Source organism: Schistocerca cancellata, chromosome 2 (assembly GCF_023864275.1).
Source record: "Schistocerca cancellata isolate TAMUIC-IGC-003103 chromosome 2, iqSchCanc2.1, whole genome shotgun sequence".
Lineage (NCBI taxonomy): Eukaryota > Metazoa > Arthropoda > Insecta > Orthoptera > Acrididae > Schistocerca > Schistocerca cancellata.
The window spans coordinates 317138485-317162735 of NC_064627.1; the positions used below are offsets into that span (position 1 = coordinate 317138485).

Genomic DNA, 24251 nt, shown 5'->3' on the forward strand with positions numbered 1-24251 from the left:
GTTTTCAGTGGAATCTCATACAGTGTTCCTGCAAAATAGTGGCAAGGTCAGGTAACGATGATGGCGGTGAGTTGCGATCATGGCCCCTTTTCTCCAAAGTAGATCACAAAGGCTCGGCAGCACTGAGATATGTTGACTGTAGTGACTCTAGTAATGTAAAATTGCAACAGACATTGCGTAAGAAAGCGCAAATAAAGACTTTTCAGTACAATATTGTGCCTTGTTGCTGGGCGTTTCGTGCCGTCTTATCGTCATTTATGTGCTGCCTTACAAGCAACCAAGCCATGTGCAGTTTGCAGAATAACAGTGACGTGTCATTGTTGTTGTTATGGTCTTCAGTCCAGAGACTGGTTTGATGCAGCTCTCCATGCTACTCTATCATGTGCAAGCTTCTGTATCTCCTAGTACCTACTGCAACCTACATCCTTCTGAATCTGCTGAGAGTATTCATCTCTTGGTCTTCCTCTACAATTTTTACCCTCCGCGCTGCCCTCCAATACTAAATTGGTGACCTTTGATGCCTCAGAACATGTCCTACCAACCGATCCCTTCTTGCAGTTAAGTCGTGCCACAAATTTCTCTTCTCCCCAATTCTATTCAATACCTCCACATTAGTTAGGTGATCTACCCATCTACTCTTCAGCATTCTTCTGAAGCACCACATTTCGAAAGCTTCTATTCTCTTCTTGTCCAAACTATTTATCGTCCATGTTTCACTTCCATACATGGCTACACTCCATACAAATACTTTCAGAAATGACTTCCTGACACTTAAATCTATACTCGATGTTAACAAATTTCTCTTCTTCAGAAACGCTCTCCTTGCCATTTGCCAGTCTACATTTTATATCCTCTCTACTTCGACCATCATCAGTGATTTTGCTCCCCAAATAGCAAAACTCATTTTATTACTTTAAGCGTCTCATTTCCTAATCTATTCCCTCAGCATTACCCGACTTAATTCGACTACATTCTATTGTCCTCGTTTTGCTTTTGTTGATGTTCAACTTATACCCTCCTTTCAAGACACTGTCCATTCCATTCAACTGCTCTTCCAGATCCTTTGCTGTCTCTGACAGAATTACAATGTCATCGGCGAACCTCAACGTTTTTATTTCTTCTCCATGGATTTTAATTCCTACTCCAAATTTTTCTTTTGTGGCCTTTACTGCTTGGTCCATATACAGATTGAATGACATGGGGGATAGGCTACAACCCTGTCTCACTCCCTTCCCAGTCACTGCTTTCCTTTCATGCCCCTCGACTCTGATAACTGCCATCTAGTTTCTGTACAAATTGTAAATAACCTTTCGCTCCCTGTATTTTATCCCCGCCATCTTCAGAATTTGAGAGAGAGTATTCCAGTCAACGTTGTCAAAAGCTTTCTCTAAGTCTAAACGTAGATTTGCCTTTCCTTAATCTGTTTTCTAAGATATGTCGTAGGGTCAGTATTGCCTCACGTGTTCCAACATTTCTACGGAATCCAAACTGATCTTTCCCGAGGCCGGCTTCTACCAGTCTTTCCATTCGTCTGTAAAGAATTCGTGTGAGTATTTTGCAGCCGTGACTAATTAAACTGATAGTTCGGTAATTTTCACACCTGTCAACATTACAGTAGTCAATGTAATTCATGGACGACAATTTTTATTTTAACCCTGTAAACGTTGATAAACCTGTTAAAAATTATAAATCGAGGTTCTGGATGTTCTCGCGGTAGATAATTTTCAGTTAATGTTTTATTTGCATTTTAGTCGTCAGGAGACGGTCACACCGTAATGAAAGCTTTAATCAAAGATATAAAAATGGGAAGAAGACGGGAAACATAAAAGAGATAGATATATATTTATTGATCGCTGTTTACTCTACAAATGATCACAACATAATTAATGAAATTTCGTACATCTGGAAGCCATAACTGAATCACAGGTTCCGAAATGCCAAATGGCAAAAGAGTTTTACACTCTTTCTGGACGACGATTGTTTGGCTCGTGTTTCTTCACAGTGACAAAATTTAACAGCTCGTCCATACATTAATACACTTTAAGACATGGAAAAAGAAAAAAAGGGCACACCTCAAAGGAATTATCCGTATGGGGCAGATGTGATGAACATGTACAGAGAAACAAGTGATTACATTTTCAGAAAAATTGGCTGACTTATTCAACAGAAAGTCAATAACGCGTTAGTCCATCTCTGGCCCTTATGCAAGCAGTTAATCGACTTGGCATTGATTGATAGAGGAGCTGGGTGGCTTCGTGAGGGATGTCGTGCAAATTTCTGTCCAAATCGCGCGTTAAATCGTCAAAATCCCGAGCCGGCTGGAGGGCTCTGCCCATAATGTTCCGTACGGTCTTAACTGAGGAGGGATCCGGCGAACTTGCTGGCCAAGGTGGAATTCGGTAAGCAAAGAGACAAGCAGTAGAAACTCTCTCCGTGTGAGAGCGGGCATTATCTTGCTGGAATGCAATCCCAGGATCGCTTGGCATGAATGGCATCTATCTGGACTTGCCGCTGTGCAGTAAGAGTTCCGCGGATGTCAACCGAAGGATTTCTTCTATGAAAAGGAATGCCCCCCCCCCCCCAAACCTTCACTCCTGGTTGTCGGGCTGTGTGGCAGGCGAAATATCAAGTTCATTGGTCACCAGCGCTCAGTTCGAAGCGGACCTCAACAGTGAACACACCTCTATCCTACCAGGAGACGCCCTGGACAGCGGTGGGACATCAACTTGTGGGCCGCCATACGACCCGACAACCACGAGTGACGGTCTTGGCTGCCATTTCTTTTAATAAGCCGGCTGGGGTGGCCGAGCGGTTCTAGGCGCTACAGTCTGGAACCGCGCAACCGCTACGGTCGCAGGTTCGAATCCTGCCTCGGGCAAGTATGTGTGTGATGTCCTAAGGTTAGTTAGGTTTAAGTAGTTCTGAGTTCTAGGGGACTGATGACCTCAGAAGTTAAGTCCCATAGTGCTCAGAGCCATTTGAACCATTTTCTTTTCATGCAAGGACCTTTGCTGTTCTCCGCCGCGGCACATTTACAGTACAGCGGTACGTCGACGACATTCTACGCCACATCTTTTGCCCCACATGACAAGCCATCCTGGGCTAACATTTCAGATAGATAATGCACACTCCCACATGTCTAGAGTCTCTACTGCTCGCCTTCGTGCTGCCGAACCCTACCTTGGCCAGGAAGGACCAGATGCAGACCAATGCCTTATTGACTTGCTCTATTTGCAAAACTTTTTCTTTTGAATAAATCATGTAGTTTTTCTGAAATTGTAACCTTTTGTTTGTCTACACATGTACATCATATCTACCAATTTCCGTCGCATTAGAATAATTCCTTCGTGGTGCGCAACTCTTTTTTTATCCTTAGAAAGTGTATATTTAAACATTGGCTACTGTAATGGAAATCAGCGTTTTGTGTCACTGACCGGGAGGCCCCTTACGGGGCAGGTACGGCCGCCTTGGTGCAGGTGTTATTACATTCGACGCCACATTGGGCCACCTGCGCGCCGGATGGTGATGAAATGATGATGAAGACAGTACAACACCCAGTCCCTGAGCGGAGAAAAATCCCCGACCCAGTCAGGAATCGAACCCGGACCCGTAGGACAGCAATCCGTCACGTTGACCACTCAGCTATCGGGGCGGACGATTGGTTACTGTCGCAACTCACGACGGGCTAAAAGGAACAAGGCGTCACATTGTATAAGTAGTGTGTCAGAACTCTCCATTACATAAAACAATATAGTCAACTTAACGCTCTTCTTTGCGTTGTGTAAACATTCAGATATCGATGGTAACAATCTGAGGGCGAAACACGGGAGCGCGATTCTAAGCATTGTTGCGAGACGAGAAGAGTAGTGTCGGTCGAGAGCTCGGAGACAGAAGACGTTGCTCTTGCGTCGCTGATGGCACATCTTACACTCAAGGCCTGATGTCATTAATACGGCCAGGAGAGGTGTAGATGGCTTAACAACGCTTGGAGATGGAAGTCAATGGAAAATTCGCAAGCATAGCGCAAAAGGAATTGTAGAGTTATGCTCATGTTTGTTAGTCCGAGTTCGCAATAATCCCATGTTTTGCTTATCAGTGAAAGAAGCCTCTATATCCTCCAAATAATAATAATTATTCTCCATACATAAATAATATGCTGTGGTTACTAAATGTTTAGGCAATTTTGAAATTGAAGTAATTTGTTAATCTGGCACTCAGCCATTATTGGCACGTATGCCATTTGTCATTGTCATTATTAATATTTGTACTTGTTGAATTTGAAATTTGAAATAGACTTTGTTGATGAAATCCTTTCTCAAAAATTATTTAGTAGTTAACAGGACTCAAGCAAACTCCTTTTTATTAAATTCATTCTTACTAACAATTAGCTTTAGCCGCTGCTGCTGGTGCATGCTGCTGCGCATTGCTGTAAACCACATGGAAAAAGGCAGTCATTTAAAGAGGTGAATGCAAAACCTAGGACCAAAACAGATACACTGACACACCACAACATGTCATGTTCTCTAGTCCAGTAAATTCCGTAGCACAAGTTAAATTCTGTAACACTTGCAAATTCTTGTTCAAAAACGCAGTCAGATAGCTAACCCAATGTTAGTTTTAAATTGTTCGTGTAACGATCTGTTGAGGGCTTAAATTACAGTGAAACTGACACTCATACAACGCACACACAGTGTTTTGCAGGTTTGATTCCGTTTACTGATAGGTCAGTTTGCTTATCGAGTCCCTTTTCACAGACGAACATAGGCATGTTGGCTGTAGCTACGTTACATATATGTTGCATACACGTTACAATTTTAATAATACAGAATCCATGCAGAGACATATGGCCGTCCGGATATATTTAGATCGAAACCGACCTGGTCGACTGATTAAGCAGAAACCGGCAGATTCCGCGCTTTCCCAGAATCTCTGAATGTTTGATTCCTTCTTGGTATAGACTTTTCATCCAGCGACGTTACCGGAATTGAGAAGGCCCATTACTGCAGCCATCTAGAATACCACACGAGACCCGTTCGACAAGGCCTGTAGGGAGTGGATCTACCACCTGAATCTCTCAGTTTGACTTCTTCTTAGGTCATAGTAAAATTTTCAACTGTCCGTCATTGAGCTATGTTTGAGTAATCGAGAAAATATACCCATAAAAATTCGTTAAGCGATTGTAGTAAACCACACAAAGAGTAGTGCATCTTAACGCCAATCATTTACTCAGTAAATTAATAACTCCAATGATACTTAACGCTTAAGGTCATACGCTATTTTTACGTAACGGACTTCGAATGTGAGATGTAATGTCCTATCTGTCGCTTAGGTTTTCCTGGAATCTGCAGTAGCTGCCAAGCCGGTACCTACTGCATACCGAGCCAGCAGCCAGACGCCCCCAATGGGGAGATACCTTGCCTTCCTTTATTCCTGGAGGAAATAATGTTATTACATTAATGGAGACAAGGGCCCGCAGCCGCGGTGGCACAGAACCGTGATGTGTCGCGATCGATATTTTTAATTTATTGGAGCACACTCGACTCTGAGTAAATTGACGATTATTAGCGCATCACGTCCAGGGAGTGCCGTTGCGACTGCTCCACCTGTCCCAGCTCTGTTAAACCCACCAATGGGAGCGCAACTTAATTAGATAGCTAAAATATTCTTTGAGATTGAATCTCTACAGGACATGGGAAAAATCTTTACTTTTTAACGCCGATATATTTTAACTAACGGCAGATAATATTTCTAAGAAGCAACGGAAAAAGTGAAAAATATGGAAAAAAGTAGTAAGAGCAATAACAAATAGAGACGACATAGTAATTCGTGGTGGAAGACAGGCATAAAACTATGCAATGGAATTGGCAGGTTACTTAGCAAAGGCGTTACATTAAGGATAACCAAAGGAAATATGATGGCTCCAAACAGTATCTGAAATGAGAATAGCGACTCGATAAACATTCATATTTTGCAAAACTCAGTAGAATTGAACGAAATCCATCGACTAGAAATATTACAGAGTAACGTCAAAACATTGACAATCAATTAGCGCAAACTCCGTTAGTGACATTCACTAGTGTATGCAAAAATTGTAATGGAAATGAGAAAGATACATGAGGAAATGTACATATGCTCCACAGCATTGTATGAAGGTGAAACGTGGACCATGAAAACGCGAGATGAGAAGAAACACGAAACATTTGAAATTCTTGTTCAAAATTGAGTGGGCCTCTCAGGTATGAAATGAAGAGGTAACAGAAACCACCAAGAGAGAATAAACTTCAGTGGAAAACATTTCCCATAAGAAATGACGGATTAATGGAACATGTCTAGAACAGCCGGGACACGCATTGCTGTAGGTCGAGCGATATAGAAGAATATTTTTGGGAAAAAATAATGTGAGAGTCATTATCGAGGACGTTGAGTGAAACGAATTCTCGTAAATGAAGTCCTTAACATAGACTAAAATACAGAAGACGTCCATCAAATGAGTCGACAGTTTGATTACTTAAAAAATCTCTACGCAGATTGCGACGATAATCAGAATAAGATGAGGTGAATATTCTTGTTTATGTAGTTTTACACCATTCCTTTATTAATACCAGTTCCAAGCACAGTTCTTCCCGTGGAAGATACACAGTGCTTCATGAGCACTACTTACAACGTAAGTATGTTTTCCCTTCGGGCCAAATGATGGTTCAAATGGCTCTGAGCACTATGCGACTTAACTTCTGAGGTCATCACTCGCCTAGAACTTAGAACTACTTCAACCTAATTAACCTAAGGACATCACACACATCCATGCCCGTGGCAGGATTCGAACCTGCGGCCGTAGCGGTCACGCGGTTCCAGACTGTAGCGCCTAGAACCGCTCGGCCACTTCGGTCGGCGGCCAAATGATGAGTGAGACGTTAGTCACTTGGTACTTTTAACAACTTCCCTTTCATTAAACCTTTTCTGGCCAGAGGGCCCTCTGTCTCTATCCGTCTCTGACTTCCACAGTTCTCATCCATCTTCGAATTCTCCGGGGTAATGAGAAGATCACTGTTTGTCTCTCAAACTGCCAGTCTGCTGTTTTCTTTTGTGGAACAGAAAACTGTCCTTGATGTTTATCTCGTTATAAAAATATTGTGATCAAAGACTGTGTTGAATTACACAAATTTTAAACACTGGATCGCTGTGTGCTTCAATGTGATTGCCACATCATTCTCTTACTTTCATTCCGTGAATAAGATACAATCGTATGTACCACCCCCAAAAGATAGAGGCACGAACCTCAGTAATAACTTTAACTCTAGACTACTAAAGCTACGTAAAACAGGACGTTTTGTACTTAATTTGGTATGTACCATTAGAGATCTAATAACTGCGATTAACTGATGCATAAATTATGATTTACGCTGAATAAACTTTACAATGGTTTAGTAGCAATGTATCGTTTTTCCCCGTGTTCTAGGGTTAATATTCATTTTATCGTGTCTAGGCTTGACATCTAACACTGTCTGTCAAATTTTACTGCTGTACAGATGTTTAGTGTCCTGTCCTCTGGAAAGTCACTACGCTTGATGCTATCTGGTCCATCAATAGTTTTAAAAAAGTATCCAGGTTACATGGCTTTCAGTTCATAAGTACTTCTGACGTTTACCTCGTTAGTTGCCCAACTATTATAATAGACAGTAAAAGTAAATAGTATGTAAAAAGTAGAAGATGTAGCATCTAGAAAAACTCAACATTGAAACTGTGCTACAAAAATAACGAAATGCTACGAGGAGGCACAGGCTAAACAAACATAAACTCAAACATGTAGCCACTCACGCTCCAACGCTTCCTCCAACCACAGAAACACCAATGCGAACCGTCATGAACATGTACAGCCAAAAACGCTGACACAAGAGAATCGAAACATAATATGCAAAGGCTCTAGAAAGAATGATGCGGTACGAAAACCGAAGACATTTTGCGTAGACAACGGTCGCTAGAGACAACGTTTTTACATAACAATGTTGCTACAGAAAAATTTCGGAACTGGGCTACCGTTTGGAATTGTCTTTTTCTTCAAGTAGTAAAACGGATGCATTCTGCTATTCGGTAGGAGCCCATGTGGTCCTCTGGCCAGACAAGTAGCTCTCGTAGTGAGTGATTTTGGACCGTCCAACCGATCTTCGAGGCAGTTGAATTGGCAATGCAGTTAATAAAGTTTTTCAGTGGTGTAGTTTCTCCGATAAATCCTAAATAAGAGAGCTTGTAATTGGAACTCGTTGATGCTGAAAGTTATGAACAAGTTACGTGGTTAAATACAGTAACTAAGGAATACATAGAATTTATTCTCAACAAGTTTAAAGTTACCAAATAAATGAGTCACTGTGATATGGAACGATAGGAGATGCGACTGAGCAAAAGGGGAAAAAAGCGCATTGATATAATGATGGCTCTATGGTCTCACTAGGAAATGAAGAGCGATACATTGTGACAATCTACCCCCAACACGGCAAGGATGGAATGTAGCAATATACTTCCACAGAGCTATTCAAAGTGTGACTGATTTCACAGTAGATATAATGCCTCATCAAATAAGTGAATAAGGAGAACGAGAAGAGATCATAACGAACGGCTTTCCTCAGCAACATTAATTACAAACCAGTTTATAGCTCAACTAAAAGCATCTGACCCTCCGCTATCAGCGTCATTGGTCCAAAGCAAGAACGAGGAAAAACCTAGCCTTAATGAATAGAACAGTTAAGAGCAATGATCAGCGAATGACACCATTGTCCCTACTGCAATAACACAATAACTGCACGTATTTAATGGCAGATTTTGTGCACTAATTCTCTGCAAACAAATCACCCACTCTGTAGGACTATATTCTGTATTACTGGGGAGCATCGCAAACTGCAGAAACATCCCAGATGCAAGACTCCCTTTCAGATCTTGTTAAAGTTCAACATAGTTAACGGACACACGAATTGAGTATATTTTTGTTGACCTCTGACAAACAACGCCCCTCCTAAATAAACAAAAAAATTGATTTTTTACACGGAAAAGGAGATTCAGATCTGTTATTCTACTTTTTTCTTATTTCCTTCAAGGATGAAAAAACAAACATGACGAGGGAGGCAAGAATGACAGAATGGCGAGATCATAATTTTCCATGCAATTTGATTTCCTTTATTTATTTATATTTATGTATTTAATTTTATTTTACCATTTGTGTTATGCCCACGACTCAGGAATATAAGAGGAACTGAATTACACCTGTGTGAGATGCAACATTATATATTTCATGGGCTTAGCTTTATTTCATATTTTTCGTTAATTAAGCACCTACGTTCTTCACTGGACATTGTCACGTTTGTCTCAACTCAGTCTGGCAGTTTTGTCACTGAAGAACTTTTTAATTTTCAAGGAAGATTTTAGATCCTTTGTTAAGAAAAGATTTTTAATTTAATATACAAGAGTGTAGAATTCCACCTTTTTGTTTCTGGTTACGGAGAAGAACATAACGGCACTGAAGCCGAGTGGAGAAGTCGGAATATTGGCGCGCCCAAGGAAGGGCTGTGGCAGCTGGCGCAATGGGCAGAGCATTCGTGTCCAGTTCCAGACCTAGGTCTAATTTGTTATTCACCTACCTTTGACGTCGATTTACTGCCGAAAATACTCATTTTGTGTTGTTAATACGCAAGAAATCTTAGACGACGCTAGACTCCTAGATATTTCATGCTGTTGCAATAAAATGCTAATCATCTGTATATCCTTGTGTAGGCCCTACACTTGATGCCAGTTTGGCATTTGCACTAGGCGTTGATGGCGATATCACTGCAATGGCGGACAGTACACGACATTAACAGCTTAAGTTACTTCTACATTTGTCGACGACGAGAGTAGTAGCACATTGCGGACAGATCCAGTATTTACTTGCGTTTCGCGCGCCATCCGTTACAGACGGATCTCGAGATAACACGTTTTGTAACGCTGTCTGAGATACCACCTGCTGTGATTTATTTTAGCTACCTCGTCTATTTAGGTGTTGCACCGGCAGTCAACGTATCACACTTGAATGCCTTCGTGTAGCTTTCGCTTATTTAGCATCTTGATTGTATTTTGACATTTCAAAGAGATAAGACTATCATCTTGAAGATACTCCTGCTTATAGAGATGGCCCTATTCAGAAAATGGAAGGAAACCAACGAATCTGAAATACTTTCGGAGTTTTTGGCGATGATTATTTTTCCTTCTGAGAATGAAGATCCGGATGACTGTGTGAATGAATGTTTTTATGGTTCTGAGGGCGATTCTGGACGTTGTCATTAGACCTGAATTTTGCTTCATGGGGGACAACAGTCATGTAGAACTTTTGAAAGGAAATTCCACCATTTGACTGTAAATTACTATTCATTTATTCCACACAACCATACTTTCGACTATACAGCCACTCTCATATGCAAACTGAAATGTCAAAAAATATGCCTAAATGACCTGTCATCGTCGAAATAACATACAGGGCTTTACAGAAGGGATAGTACCGATCATTCGAAGCAAAAAGTATGGTAAACATGAGATCTAAAACGTTTACCTTAAGAGCTGTGACCAATTTTTCATCTTCGATAGCGTGGAACAATTATCTTCTCCTGCAAGCTGTTTGCTTTCCGAAGTATGCAGCAAAAGCACAACAAAAATTCTAATAACATGGGCTCCAAAACGCATACCTTAAGAGCTAAGTGCACTTGTTCAGTAGAAAAGATGTGTTTTACAGCAGTGAAGATGAACAAGCGCTCATAAAAAAGTATGCGTTTTAGAGGCCAAGTTTACTAGATTTTCATGCTTCGAGTGATGGTTCCTCTCATGTCCCCAGATGCTGACCATTCCTCCTGGAACAAACTGTACATCTGGTCATATAAAACAGTCGTCGTATTATTTATTGGATATCGGTACGTATCAAAGATACACAGTAAGGCTGACACTGTGCGCAGCGAATAAACGTTAACGAACTGTCTAAGATTATTCGCTGTGCATAAGGTCAGCCTTATCATGTATCTTTGATATGTACTGATATCCTACATTACGACGACTGTTTGATATGAACAGAAATACTTTATTTTGACGATGACGTGCCATTTAGGCACGTCGGCCGTTTTGCGACATTTCAACTTGGGTTTGAGAGAAGCCTCAAAGACGAAGCCATGATTATGTGTAATAAATGAAAACTAATTTACGATAGACCTGTAAAGAATCGTAAGGTGACAGTGTTTACAAGTGATTACGACAATAACGATGAAGGTAATGCTGTTCGTGTGAATGATTCGTTTTGTCGTAATGTTAATCCTTTAGAGACGGCGTCCGAGTGTCACTCGGGCGCTGTTTATGTCAGTTCACCAGTGAGACTCTGATTTGATATACGTATTAGCACTGGTACATTTTTGTATCAGACTGGGGGAACGAACTAGCTATGTGAATACACTGGCTCAAAAGAAAGAGCAGCATTAAACCGCGTCTCTAGAGCACCCACCGCGGAGAACTAAATCGTCCGGCAGCGAGGGGAAGCTCGGTCGTGGGCGTGCGTGTCCGGGCGCGTTCCCACCGGACGATAATGCGTCCCCCGCTCGGACCGCGACAGTAATTAACCAATGCACGGGGGACGGTCTGCCGCGGCGGGCTGCAGTTCTCGCAAGTCCTCAACCGTCCACAGCGCGTTGCCCGGAGACGGGAGCGCCGGCAACAAAAGCCGGCCGGGCCGGGAGACACCGCGCGAGGCGAGCCGAGCCGGTCTCTACATACGCGCCGCGGGCTCGCAGATGGCGCCGCCGCGCTTTCTTCGCCGGCGGTGCCGCCTCTTCGGGGAACCCCCGGCCCGCCCTCCTAGTCTACAGTAGACAGCGCTGCGCTGGCAGGCCGGCGCGCGAGCGCGCGCGTACACACACACAGAAACGCACGCGTGCACACAGACGGCAGTCGCGCACAGTTTTCGGCGAAAACTTTTCAGCCGGCCCGGCCCCGTCGCGGGGTGGTGTGCGCTCCTTGTTTCGCCGGGCCTCTTTTGTCCTCGGCACAATGGCGGTGTTACACCGTGTTGATGTGAGCGCGTCCGCGCCGCGCCAGCGCGCTCCGCCCGCCCGTCTTCATATTGAAACGTGTGCATCGTTGTTTTCGGTAATCATCTGCAGTATTAAAAGCCTTCGGTGCACTTCCGCGGGAGCGTCTTTATTAAAGAAGTGTTACTTTCTTTGCGGAATGCAGAGAGAGAAATAGAGAGAGAGATGACTTTCTACGAGGAGCGGCCGGCCAGCGAGTAGGTCGCGAATGAGAAAAATGCGGAAGTGCCGGACAATCGCCGAGAAGAGAGAGAGAGAGAGAGAGAGAGAGAGAGAGAGAGAGAGAAAGGAGAACGTGAGCGGTCGCCTCGTACATTAATTCCATCCGCATCTGTATTGTTCTGCTGTCTTCAGTAGACGAAGTATTTTCCTCTGGAAACCCCTCTGGCAACAAAACGCGGTTTCTGCAAGGCCAAAAACATCTGCAGAATGCTTGCGAGGGAGTAATCACAACAGCGTACTGAGAGCTGTTGTTTTCGATTTTTTTTCTCTTTTTTTGCGGCTGAACTTCCGTCTTATCGTCATCACTAAAGATGGCACACACATCCAGATGTGCTTTAAGAAAATTATGTAGGGTGTTAAAAGGTTGGTTTTATCACATAAATTAGAAAGCTGTTCTGAGGTTAATTTGATATTGGTTATAATCACATACAACCACTGGAACATGTTTGTTTCCAAACGAGACACGGAGCGCTTACTGTCGACATTTTCACGGTTCCGCGGATATTTTTCAGTGCCAAAGATAAATGGAGTAAGAAATCAAACAAAATGGAATTACTCTGCAACGAGCCACTGGAGACTATGGCTCATTTAATCGAAACTCTCAGAAAATATTCTAAAACTTGAGAAAGTAAAGCAAAGGGAAGGAACTATTGATGTCAGCTGCATGAGGACTTCATGCAGAATCATCGCCGACGAGTCAAAATTCTTGCCAGACAGGGATCTGAACCCGGGATCTCCTGCTTACCAGGCAGTTACGTGAATCACTGCAACATCCGGACGGTGTTCATCGCAACTGAGCGGACTATTCGGCTCGCCTCCGGTCGACTCACATTCCAACTCACCTATCCGCAATCCCCGTCCATGTCGTCCATGCTCGCTATTTTGAGATCCCCGTAGGAGGTCGAAAGTAATTGTACATCTGGAATGAAGGTGGTGGATTCATTGCCCATCGAAGCGAATCAGTTATACGAATGCGTGGTGACTGTTCTTTCGGACATTTGCGAAAGAACAGACGCCACACATCCGTATATTCTTGAATAACCTCTTAAATTTAGTCGCGGAATTTCACCTTCATTTGCAAATTGAGTTTCTGAAACTAGAATGTGTTCCATCAATCTACCCTTCTTTTAGTGGAATAGTGCCACAAATTTTTTTTTTTCTGCAATTCGATTCAGTGCCTCCTCGTTAGTTATTCGATCCACCCATATAAACATTCTTCTGTATGACGACAGTTCAATAGCGTCTGTTAACTTCTTATATGAACTGTGAAAGGATCCATTCGAAATACCTTAAGAAAACACTTCCAAACATTTACATTTATAGTATATATTTTCAGAAATGCTGTTCTTGCCCTTGCACAGTCCGCATTTCATAACCACTCTGCTTCATCCATCGTCAGTCATTTGTCTGCCCAAATAGCAAACCTCATCTACTCCTCTTAGCGCCTCATTTCTTAATCTAATTCCTCCACCATCACTCGATTTAACTAAACTATTTTCAGTAACCTCCAGTCGAGGTTAAATATAATCGTGAAAGTCTACAACCCTGTCTAACTCCATTCTAAATTACTGTCCCCCTTTTATGCCCTTCGATACTTGACATCTGCAGTCTCATTTCTGTAGGCACGTGATTTCGCTCCCTGTGTATTATTCCTGCTACATTCGCAATTTCAAAGGGTCTATGCCAGTCAATATTGTGAAAAGCTTTGACTAAATCTACAAATGATGTAAATGTATGTTTCCCTTTCTTAAATCTACCTTCTGAACTAAGTCGTGGGTCCAATACCGCCTCCAGTTTTCCTTCATTTCTCCTGTACACAAACTGACCTTTCCCGACGTCGGTTCCTACCATTTCTTCAAAAAATGGTTCAAATGGCTCTGAGCACTATGGCACTTAACATCTAAGGTCATCAGTCCCCTAGAACTACTTAAACCTAACTAACCTAAGGACATCACACACATCCATGCCCGAGGCAGGATTCGAACCTGCGACCGTAGCGGCCACGCGGTTCCAGACTGAAGCGCCTAGAACCGCTCGGCCACAGCGGCCGGCCCATTTCTTCCATTCGACGCTGTTCATAATTATGTAGGCCTAGTCAGATGACTGAACCGTGATTCGGTTTTTCTTAATTTTTAACATCGTCTGCTTATGGATAAACTGTCTGACTGCAGCAATATTTTTAAATGCAGTTTGTAGGTGAATCTTCCTGACAAACCCTTTGCTACAAAGGAGTTCTTAAAAATACTGTCGTGTGGAATGTGAATACATTTTGTTAGAGTAAGTGTATGATATTCTACTTGAGTTTAAGCATATGATATTCTACTTGAGTTTAAGCAATGTACACTGTCATGTGATACTGAGCGAGTGCAAGCCAGAACGCCTGCTACACTGAGCTGAAAAAAAAGTCATCGGGTATCTCTTAATATCGTGTTGGACCTCCTTTTGCCTGGGGTAGTGCAGTAACTCGACATGGCATAGCCTCAACAAGTCGTTGCAAGTCCCCTGCAGAGATACTGAGCCATTCATAATTGCGGAAACGTTATCGGTGCAGGATTTCGTGCAACAACTGAACTATCAACTATATCCCATAAATGTTTGATGGGACTCGTGTCGGGCGATCTGGGTGGCCAAATCGTCCGCTTGAGTTGTCCAGAATGTTCTTCAAACCGGAAGCGAACAATTGTGGCCCGGTGACATGGCGCACTGTCATCCACAAAAATTAAATCGTTGTTTGGGAACATGAAGGCCGTGAATGGCTGCAGACGGTCTCCAGCTAGTCGCACATAGCCATTATCAGTCAATATCGGTTGAGTTGTACCAGAGGACCCAGTTGATTCCATGTAAACATAGGTCGCATCATTCTGGAACCATCACCAGCATGCACAGTGCCTTGTTGACATATTGGGTCAGTAGCTTCTTGGGGTCTGTGCCACCAGCTATTACTAGCTGAAATCAGGACTCATTTGACCTGTCCAGTTCTGAGGGTCCAACCGGTATGGTCACGAGCCCAGGATAGGTGCTGCAGGCGATGTCGTGCTGTCAGCAAAGCCACTCGCGTCGTTCGGCTACTGCAATAGCCCATTAACGCCAAATTTTACCGCACTGTCCTAACGGACATGTTCTTCGTAAGTCCCACATTGATTTCTGCGATTATTTCGAGCACTTTTGCTTACCTGTTAGCACTCTCCGTAAACGCCGCTGCTCTTGGTCGTTAAGTGAAGGCCATCGGCCATTGCGTTGTCCATGGCGAGAGGTAATGCTCGCTCTTGACACAGTGGATCTCGGAATATTGAAGTCCCTTATGATTTCCAAAATGGAATGTCCCAAGTGCCTAGCTCCAAGTAACACCCCTCGTTCAAGTCTGTTAATTTCCGTCGTGCGGACGTAATCACGTAGGACACATTTTCACATGAACCATCTAGTACAAATGACAGCTCCGCCAATGCAGTCCTCTTTTATACCTTGTGCACGTGTTACTACAATATCGTGTACACAAGGTTTAAAAGCGCAGTACCTTAGCGGAGCTTTCATTTGCACCCAGGAGATTCATGTGAAGACGTTCCCGACGTGATTATGACCACACGGAGGGTATTAACAGACTCTGAACACGGAATGAAAGTTGGGGCTAGACGCTTGGGACATTTCATTTCGGAAAGCGTTAGAGAATACCACATCCCGAGATCCACAGTACCAAGAGTGTGCCGAAAATATCACATCATGGACAATGCAGTGTCCAAAGGCCTTCGCTTAACGACTGAGAGCAGTACGGTTTGCGTGGATTTGACTGTGCTGACAGACATGCAACACCACGTAAAACAACCGCAGAAATGAATGTTGGAGGTACGATGAACGTATCAGTTACGACAGTGTGGAGAGATTTGTCTTCAATGGGCAAGAGCAGCAGCCGACCGATGCGAGTGCCTTGGCTAGCAGCACCGCATGGTCTGCAGTGCCTCTTGGGGTTGCTATATTTCTATCGAATGTGTTTATGCGACATATCTCACTTCAGATGTTTGTGATTTACTACAGTGGTTTTGCGCACATGTATAAGGAATTAATCTTTGCCGTTTATCAAGGGCGCTAGTATTGTTTATACGCGTATAACTCCTTCCGAACAGGCCATGAAGGCCCAAAGGTACCGACGGCCGCCCTGTCATCCTCAGCCCACAGGCGTCACTGGATGCGGATATGGAGGGTCATGTGGTCAGCACACCGCTCTCCCGGCCGTATGTCAGTTTCCGAGACCGGAGCCGCTACTTCTCAATTAAGTAGCTCTTCAGTTCGCCTCACAAGGGCTGAGTGAGTGCACCCGGCTTACCAACAGCGCTCGGCAGACCGGATGGTCACCCATCCAAGTGCTAGACCAGCCCGACAGTGCTTAACTTCGGTGATCTGACGGGAACCGGTGTTACCACTGCGGCAAGGCCGTTGGCCGTTTATACGCGTATACAATCACAAATGAATATTTCGCATTGACAATGAAACTTTAAACCTTGAAGCAGATAAGGAAAGTAGGTACTTCTAGTAGCTGCACAGCTCAATTTATTTTCCTTATTCAGATGGAAATACCAGCTGCGAAACCACTACATTCCTCCGTAATCTGGAAAAATCTCAAGATAAACAAATAAATCGACATCGTCTTCTTACAATTAATGGATAGTATCGATATGTAAGTAAAAGCGCACGAACACAGAGGTCAAATTGTGTGGCAGGGAATTACAGGAAAACGTTCTTTACACTTATATCTTCGTGGAATGATAATACTTTACTTGGAGTATAAACAGAAGCTACAAGATAATTACAATTAATCTAGTGTAGTCAAGAAACAGGTTTAATACCAGATGATCACCTCTCATTGGACATTACATAAATCTGTTGAGCAGGTTCTGTTGAGCAGGTTCTGCCATATTATACACGACTACGTCACGTATGTGGAGTGTGATTAACGGCACATCCTTAGCACGAATTATTCTTGATTTAGTGTTCCAGTATAGGAGTGCTAATCGCAGCTATTAATAAAACTGAGCAATCAAGACACCAGTTTCCCAAAAAAACATCCGCTTTAATCCAGTTTGGCTTTAAACATGCAGTTTCTTTCAGATAAATTATTCTGGCGTTTATGTGGCAACACGCCGTGTCATTGCTTTTAGTTCTAGAATCTCTAAACAAAGCAGCCTCGACCAGGATTGTCATTTCTGAGCTTGCTGCATCATTCCAGGCGCATCGGTGCTTTCATCATTCTCAGTCGCTTCTGAAGGTTAGAGACTGATTGTAGAAGATTAAATCCTATACTGCCTAACAACGCAGAGGTCTTTTGTTGACCACCTGTCAAGGAATAGCGTTGCCATCAATGCAAATATAGAGAATAGCTATATACACTATATGATCAAAAGTATCCGGACACCTGGCTGAAAATGACTTACAAGTTCGTGGCGCCCTACATCGGTAATGCTGGGATTCAATACGGTATTGGCAAACCCTTAGCCTTGATGACAGCTTCCACTCTGGCAGGCATACGTTCAATAAGGCGCTGGAAGGTTTCTTGGGGAATGGCAGCCCATTTTTCACGGAGAGCTGCACTGAGGAGAGGTATCGATGTCGGTCGGTGAGGCCTGGCACAAAGTCGGCGTCCCAAACCATCCCAAAGGTGTTCTAAAGGATTCAGGTCAGGACTGTGTGCAGGCAAACCCATTACAGGAATGTTATTGTCGTGTAACCACTCCGCCACTAGCCGTGCTTTATGAACAGGTGCTCGGTCGAGTTGAAGGATGCAGTCGCCATCCTCAAATTTTTCTTCAACAGTGGGAAGCTAGAAGGTACTTAAAACATCAACGTAGGCCTGTGCTGTGATAGTGCCACGCGAAACAACAAGGTCTGCAAGTCCCCTCCATGAAAAACACGGCCATGCCATAACACTCCACCTGGCATTCGCCCCACCAACACCCTGTCATCGGATCGCCACATTCTTCACTCCACACAACGTTTTTCACCTCTTCAATCGTCCAATGCTTACGCTCCTTACACCAAGCGAGGCGTTGTCTGGCATTTACCAGCTTGATGTGTAGCTTGTGAGCAGCTCTCAATCATGAAATCCAAGTTTTCTCACCTCCTGCTTAACTGTCGTAGTACTTGCAGCGGATCCTGATGCAGTTTGGAATTCCTGTGTGATGGTCTGGATAGATGTCTGCCTATTACACATTACGACCCTCTTCAACTGTCGGCGGTTTCTGTCAGTCAACGGACGAGGTCGGGCTGTACGCTTTTGTACTGTACGTGTCCCTTCACGTTTCCACTTCACTATCACATCGGAGATAGTGGACCTAGGGATATTTAGGAGTGTGGAAATCTCGCCTACAGGCGTATGACACAAGTGCCACCCAGTCAGCTGACCACGTTCAAAGTCCGTTAGTTCCGCGGAGCGCCCCATTCTGCTCTCTCTCGATGTCTAATGACTACTGAGGTCGTTGATACGCAGTACCTGGCACTAGGTGGCAGCACGATGCACCTAATATCTAAAACGTATGTTTTTGGGGGTGTCCGGATACTTTTGATCACATAATGTATATTGAGTGATACTTGAACAAATCCTGCGTTGCAGCTGTGCACAGTTTTTAACGTTTAGTATACTAATATAAATAACAAGCGCTTAATACTGAAAAAAGTAAACTATTGTTTGCAGCTGCAGCTGAAGCTAGACAAACGTTGGAAATGCCGAGATGGAGTGAAAAAGAATGGTTACTAACTGCATGTCTTATATTGTTGTCATGTTACTATTTATTAAAAGCCACGCTAGCGATTTTGTTGTCCATTAACGACGTCGCCAATTAATATGGCTGACAAAATTAGCAGCTTCCGGAAGAAAAGAGAACATATATGAAAACTGTCACATCACATTCTTAGTCTCTGCGGCGTGGCTTTATTTTAGTTGCTTATTAAAACATTTACTACTCCCCGGAACGAACTTCGGTTTCAGTAATAATACATCATGAAATTTGATGGTTTTATGGATACACAATTAAATCTGAAGGTGATACTGATATAAAAATGTTATTAACCAAGATAACTGAAAAATGAATGTCTGCTGTATACTCTCGCATGATACAGTTGGAAAAAATTAAGGTATTTTTCTCCGGACGTAACACCTTGCACACGAATTTTTCAATCACTACCCGTAAGATTATCCTTTTTTCAGTATAAAAAAAATTGGAGATACTGTAGTTACTACTATCTGTGTGTGTGTGTGTGTGTGTGTGTGTGTGTGTGCGTGTGTGTGACAGAGAGAGAGTTATAAGAGTGCGGGAAGGTGGGGAGGGGATACGGTCACGATCTGTGCCTATCATGTGTACGCAACAACAGCGTGTGGTATCGGATTCTACTCGAGAAGTAACGGGGAATGTTGTGGACTCTTACATATATTTTTAACGCTGATACGCACACGGCCTAAAATACACGTTTCGTATTTCGTGGAGGCTTCTCAATTTTGCTACGTCATTCCACTTCACTTCATTAGCTTATACACTCCTGGAAATTGAAATAAGAACACCGTGAATTCATTGTCCCAGGAAGGGGAAACTTTATTGACACATTCCTGGGGTCAGATACATCACATGATCACACTGACAGAACCACAGGCACATAGACACAGGCAACAGAGCGTGCACAATGTCGGCACTAGTACAGTGTATATCCACCTTTCGCAGCAATGCAGGCTGCTATTCTCCCATGGAGACGATCGTAGAGATGCTGGATGTAGTCCTGTGGAACGGCTTGCCATGCCATTTCCACCTGGCGCCTCAGTTGGACCAGCGTTCGTGCTGGACGTGCAGACCGCGTGAGACGACGCTTCATCCAGTCCCAAACATGCTCAATGGGGGACAGATCCGGAGACCTTGCTGGCCAGGGTAGTTACTTACACCTTCTAGAGCACGTTGGGTGGCACGGGATATATGCGGACGTGCATTGTCCTGTTGGAACAGCAAGTTCCCTTGCCGGTCTAGGAATGGTAGAACGATGGGTTCGATGACGGTTTGGATGTACCGTGCACTATTCAGTGTCCCCTCGACGATCACCAGTGGTGTACGGCCAGTGTAGGAGATCGCTCCCCACACCATGATGCCGGGTGTTGGCCCTGTGTGCCTCGGTCGTATGCAGTCCTGATTGTGGCGCTCACCTGCACGGCGCCAAACACGCATACGACCATCATTGGCACCAAGGCAGAAGCGACTCTCATCGCTGAAGACGACACGTCTCCATTCGTCCCTCCATTCACGCCTGTCGCGACACCACTGGAGAAGGGCTGCACGATGTTGGGGCGTGAGCGGAAGACGGCCTAACGGTGTGCGGGACCGTAGCCCAGTTCCATGGAGACGGTTGCGAATGGTCCTCGCCGATACCCCAGGAGCAACAGTGTCCCTAATTTGCTGGGAAGTGGCGGTGCGGTCCCCTACGGCACTGCGTAGGATCCTACGGTCTTGGCGTGCATCCGTGCGTCGCTGCGGTCCGGTCCCAGGTCGACGGGCACGTGCACCTTCCGCCGACCACTGGCGACAACATCGATGTGCTGTGGAGACCTCACGCCCCACGTGTTGAGCAATTCGGCGGTACGTCCACCCGGCCTCCCGCATGCCCACTATACGCCCTCGCTCAAAGTCCGTCAACTGCACATACGGTTCACGTCCACGCTGTCGCGGCATGCTACCAGTGTTAAAGACTGCGATGGAGCTCCGTATGCCACGGCAAACTGGCTGACACTGACGGCGGCGGTGCACAAATGCTGCGCAGCTAGCGCCATTCGACGGCCAACACCGCGGTTCCTGGTGAGTCCGCTGTGCCGTGCGTGTGATCATTGCTTGTACAGCCCTCTCGCAGTGTCCGGAGCAAGTATGGTGGGTCTGACACACCGGTGTCAATGTGTTCTTTTTTCCATTTCCAGGAGTGTAACTATGCTGAATTCTGCACATGTTAACAACACAGAGGGATTCAGAAAGTAAGTAACACATGTCTTTCCGTGCTAATATCATTTCGCAAGAAGAGTGGCACATTTTCAGAAGTGCATTTTCGGATTTCTGCTGCGGTACGTATAACAAATACGTCACAGATTGGGAATGAAATGGTGCAGCAACTGCAAACGTACTCGAAGCTGAAGTACTCGGGACGGTACGATTCTTGGTGTAAATTGCACACAGATTCACGGCGAAATGCAACATCGCGTTCAACCGTAGCGAAATGGTGCCGTGGTGGCCGAGCGGTTCTAGGCAATTCAGTCTGGAACCGAGAGACCGCTACGGTCGCAGGTTCGAATCCTGCCTCGGGCATGGATGTATGTGATGTCCTTAGGTTAGTTAGGTTTAAGTAGTTCTAAGTTCTAGGGGACTGATGACCTCAGATATTAAGTCCCATAGTACTCAGAGCCATTTGAACCATTTGAAATGGTGCCAGCAATTTGACCAGGGCCGCTCGGACTTGGGTGACGCTTGTCGGGAAGGAAGGCAATCGACATCGACCACAGAGGACAATTTCCAGCCAACGTCTGATGGAGAAACATTTTTCAACGATAAGAACGTTCACCTAGCAGTTGCCAAATGTCCAAGAAGCGGGTTTCTGTCGTCGAGGAGTTGAACAGCGGTAGAACTTTTCGACCCATTAGAGAGAGCTGGTGTCTATTCATAAATAGTTTTATCTATGAGTGTCTCTTTGAACTGTAGTGCAGTGTTAAATAGAAGTTACTTGACCTGGCACAGTAATGTGTAATTTACATTTTGAAGTCCCCTCGTACCTAGAGGTACGAGGACTGTTCGGAAAGTGAGGTCCGATTGGTCGAGAAATGAAAACCACAGCGAAAATCAAAATTTTTTTATTCCCAACAGTTAGCCACACCTTCCAGCCACCTCTCTAAATAGTCGCCGCTCCGACTTAGGCATTTGTCGTGGCGTTGTAAAAACTTTCCAGTACTCAAAAATGACTCTGAATAGTATGGGACTTAACATCTGAGGTCATCAGTCCCCTAGATCTTAGAACTACTTAAACCTAACTAACCTAAGGACATCACACACATCCATGCCCGAGGCAGGATTCGAACCTGCGACCGTAGCGGTCGCGCGGATTGAGACTGAAACGCCCAGAACCGCTTGGCCACAGCGGCCGGATTTCCAGTTCCCTCGTGACAGAAAGCAACCGCCTGAGCTTTCCGCCAATTCTCTGTGCTTATCCGCCTTTCGTTGTTTGTGCCAAAATGTTGTCTTCGTAGCCAGCGGTTCAGAGATGAACAGCGAAAGGAGCCAATTAAGGGCTGTACTATGGGTAATCAAACACTTCCCATCGAAAACGCTGCAGGAGTGTCTTCATTACCTGTGCAGAATGCGCCTGAATATTGTCTTGGAGAAAGAAACGCATAACATTTATGTTATGTGAGCTGCATAGCTTCAAACGAAATCTCTCACCAGATCCACCTATTTGGCGGGAGGCACTGTTCTTTTAGGCATTTTTACGCGATAACTTTTGCGCTGTGGACTGAAAAGAGCGACGTGAGGCGATCAACAGGCACACTGGAGACGCTGCCCAGCACATCTGTGCAAAGTTCCATCGGATTTTCACAGTGGTTTCCATTTCGCGCCTAATCGGACCTTACTTTCCGAATACATTTCTTAATTATAGTCGAATTTCTCTCATCGAAACCAGGGAAGAAAATGCTCGTTTCAATGTTATTACTAAAGAATACGTAAAGAAAATGCTACCAGTTAGTACACTTTTTTACTACACTTTCCTCACACACAACTAATTCACGCAGAGAAATAATGAGAATCATGTGATTTGTGAAAGACGGGGATTTAATAAGTTTTCTTAAGGGCGTCTGTCAAGATTCATTGTGAATAGCAAATATATAACGGAGTAGCACTTCCATTACCGGCGCGTCACTGGATCTCAAGAAACAGCATATTTATCTGCACCAACTCCTAAAACAATTGGTCTGTACTATGGTTGTTTCATTTACAAATACGTTTATTCGGTATTTAATGGAAACCAGTTTGAAATTCGACTGTCTTAAGAGAGTTTAGAGCGAACGTTGGATGGGGGGGGGGGGGGGGGGGGCAGATGTTAGAAAGCGAGTGTCATAATCTAAGATCTAATGATTTCAATTGTGTCACCGCGATCAATTCATGTGACCTGATAACTGCCAACAAATAATGTGGTCTTTCAACAATAACTTAATTAGGGAGTATAATTTAAAATGGAAGCATTCCATATATTTTACATGAAATATTTCCTTGCTTTGTTGTGAGGAATGAGCGTCTAAAATTTTCCGAGGCATGTTTGAAAAATCTTCATCCATTTCCGAACTTCAGTTCTTCTTACAGGTTGCTCCTCATACTAACCCAAACTGCAGAAATCTGCCTGTCGGACTCAGAGCTACAGGCGTCGCGCTGTTTAGGTTTTCTTCCAGAATGTTAGTAAGTGGTTCTCGGAACAGTACATTTCCGAATTACATTTTGCTCTTAAATCACTGTTGATCTGTTCTGGGCCGTACACGTCTTAAAAAGAAGCGACGGCTTCCATAGCTAAACCTTGAAAATAACTCTCTGCTGTTATCTGTGTAGCTGTCAGGCAGTTCCGGATGCAATCTGTCCTAATTATGCGCTGCGCAGCGGTCGCCATGACGAGTGTGCCGGGAGGCCGGTGGAAAGGACGGGGGGGGGGGGGGGGGGGGGGTAAACCGTCAAGCGGTAGCCCAGGTGATATTCGCGCTACATTTCTTCCAGGTTATGTTTTCCTCGTACGACTCTACTATGCAGGGCGACAAAAAGCGAGGTCATCAGCGACCTTACATGCGAAAATATCGAGATATGTTTCGAGTTCTTATGAATGCCGAGATATTCGTTTTCACTAGGACTCTAAACTTTATTCGACTGCGTTCTTGTATAAAATTTTCTCCAGATTTAAGGCGCG

At 44.2% G+C, this 24251-nt stretch overlaps 1 protein-coding gene and 1 pseudogene across 1 annotated transcript in view; both read right to left on the reverse strand.

Annotated features, from left to right (window-relative positions):
• LOC126153665 (protein jim lovell-like) overlaps positions 1–24251 on the reverse strand; it is a 791593-nt gene that overhangs the window by 533399 nt on the left and 233943 nt on the right. The window lies entirely within an intron of this gene.
• On the reverse strand, positions 16624–16741 carry LOC126164167 (5S ribosomal RNA; annotated as a pseudogene).